The sequence below is a fragment of the Balearica regulorum genome, chromosome 6 (genome assembly GCF_011004875.1).
Source record: "Balearica regulorum gibbericeps isolate bBalReg1 chromosome 6, bBalReg1.pri, whole genome shotgun sequence".
Classification (NCBI taxonomy): Eukaryota; Metazoa; Chordata; class Aves; order Gruiformes; family Gruidae; genus Balearica; species Balearica regulorum.
In genome coordinates, this window is record NC_046189.1 from 27,172,035 (window position 1) to 27,175,086 (window position 3,052).

Below are 3,052 nucleotides of genomic sequence, written 5' to 3' on the forward strand. Positions count from 1 at the left end.
TGATTTGTGAGAAGATTAAATGTTTACATGATGACTTTAAAATGTTAATCCTGTATTGAACATATATATGTACTATAAGAAAAACAGGTAATCTGTGGAGGGTTTTTCCCTTGAATGAGCTTGCCTTCTGATGCTGTTTTCCAGGGCTTCACATTATTCCTTTTTTTTTTTCTTGCCCATTGTTATTTCCAATTGTCCCCATCTTCAATAGAAGGAAGAGAGTTGTACTTGCCAGAGCCAGCTGACATCCCAAAGGAGATGTTTTGCAAAGGTCTGTTTAAAAGTCTGTAGATTGAGTATTTGACTTCATAACTCTGCCTGGTTTTGTTGACCTGGGGACCAAAGACCCCAAGCCTTGAATCTAAATTTGGATTCTGTATGGTGCCTTCCTTTTGCATTGCCATAGCATCGTTAGAAACACCAGCTATTGCTTTGTTGCAATACATTTGCTATTTGGTATCAGTCCCTAAGTAATACATCACTGTAGAAGAGGGAAGAGACGTTCTAAAATGCTCTCTAAAGTATTTGAACCTTTTTATGAAAACAGAAAGCCTGTAATTTGTTTTAATAGAGCACCTATCCATGTAAGTTGTCTTTTATACATAATAAAATATTTATACAGAATTTACAAGTCCTGGTTCTTATTTTAATTGCTATTTATAATTGCATTTTTCTTTAGCATCTTAAGTTTTTAACTTGTTAGATAGAACTGGAAGATTCACTGCTACCCGGGAAATTACTAGTTCAGCTAGAAAAGATGGGGATTCATACAAGAATTTAAGGTGTGTAATGACCTGGCTGAAGAAGAGAATAATATTATATTAAGAGTACTGTCATTCTGGAGGAAAGTTGCTGGCAAAGTTAACCAAGAGATACCTTAGGACTGATTCTAATGTAATGTTTTGATTAATGATAACTGCTTAATACATATAAGGGTATTAACTATATAAAGAGTAAAGGCATAAAGTATTAAAAAAACCCAAAACGACAGAACCCAGAATGTAATAATAGAGATGGGGTGGAATTTAATAGCAAAAGACATGTATGTAGAGAATAAAAAGAGTTTATTTGAGGAGCTCACCAGTTGAAAATGAAATGTGTAGAGGAAGACCTAGGTAATCACAGATGACTAGAAGTTGCAAGTGTGTTGGAATAATGAAAAGTACAGCCTAGAATGTGTGAGATGAAGTATCTCTGATAGAGATTGGGGAAGAGTAGGTGCGACTGCATCTTAAGTGCTGTACAGAGTGTGATTATGTGTTCAAGAAAGGTGGAGTTTGATTTGAACAGATAAGGCAATTACTAAGATTATCAGGTCAATAAAGTTTCTGTGAGTGGAGAAAGGGTTATACTCCAGTGTTTTTTGCTCTGCCTCCCTGTGATTTAAGCAGACCACAAGCTTGCAGATCAAGCCCTGGCACATCTGGAAGCTATGTAACCATAGGCTTAGGAGAACTTGTTTCTTTGGACGCAAAACTGTGTTGACTTGATTATGCTCCTTCCAGTTGAATTGGCAGGTAGTGGAAACATGGATGTCTGTAAGACTAAATGTATCCTCAAAAATATTCACGTAGTGAATATTGAGAGAGGAGATAAATGTTCTCTTCAAATACCTTCAAGTTAAAGTGTTTACTCCTTAAGGTAAAGGGCAATGCTTGCCCAAAGCAAGTATAACTAGCTAGCAATGAATAAACTCATGTGGAAAGTTTCAAGCCATGAGGAGAATGAGACTTTAGAATAAATTTACTGTGAGATATGATGAAGACAAAAAAAAAAATCCCCAGCTAGCCATGAAATGATGGAGCATGGTGAACAGGATTCTATAAAGTGATTGTTTAACTAGAATCACTGTATTCAGACAGTCCTCTGTTTTTTCTTACTCTGTTGTAGGTACATAGGCATGGAAGGAATCTATGAGGTCAATGGTGATGTAGTCACAACTCCAGCAATATTGTATGCCAGTGGTGAATGAAACTTAAATACCCAACACTGATGTGGCTGTGAAGATGGAGAGTAGCATACCCAGCAGCTGTGAACATGAGAGAAGTAGGCACTGGGGGTGTCTTTGGAGCTAGAAACAGAAGAGTTGTGCTGTCATGCACAGGACTGGGGAAGGGGAGTAGGAGAGCTGCACAGAGTGGAGGCTTGGGGCTATACCAAATAATCTATGGAAGCATACGTGAGATCAAAGTTAAGGAACTGGAGGGGTGAGCTGTGGACTGCATGTAGGATGGGGGAGGATGAGAGAAATGGGATGATGCCAGAGGAGCCTGGGCAACTGAAGTGTGTGGGGAAAGAAAAAAAAAGAAAAAGGCCACTAGTGTTTTTGATCATTGAGGTTTTTCCTTCCTATGTTATGTTGTCACATAATGTTCATAAATTAAAAAAATGCTGTCATATCATTACTAAAGATTTACATCTTTGGTAATGCCAAACTTCCCCTGTGCATGCCCAGAGAAAGATTCTGAAGGGATATAGAAAATCACTAATTCTCAGTGTCCCAGAACAATGTTAGTTTGCACTGGCAGGCTCCCATGGAGGCAGATGCGTTGGAGGATTTTTCACCTGAAGTGTCAATAGAGGATTTACAAGGTCATGTGAAAAGCAGATGCTAAGATGATTTAAAATGCTACCAAGTTATAGTCACTGCGCCGTACAGCTACTTAGGACAGATGTAAATACAATTGCTATTGAAGACACGTCCAACTGGTCTTAAACTGGCCTTACACATTGGATCCTTCTGATTTTTGCAAGGTGACTGTGTCATGGACTGTATATATTGAAGCAGGATAAACTACAGTACACTGGAATTTTTGTTGGAAAATATAAGGGAATAGGTCCAAAGTTGCTGGATATTTCTTATTCATATATAGGTTTTCATCTAAATTTTACACCAGCAGAAGTAAATAACTAAGTTATATGGGAAGGTATGAGTAGTAACTATTTTACTACCTGATTATTTTAAAAAAATATTGATATATATCTATGCACAAACCCCCCCACACCCTCTGTGATTAATACATTCACATACTTTTCTCCCTCTCAAAGGGTT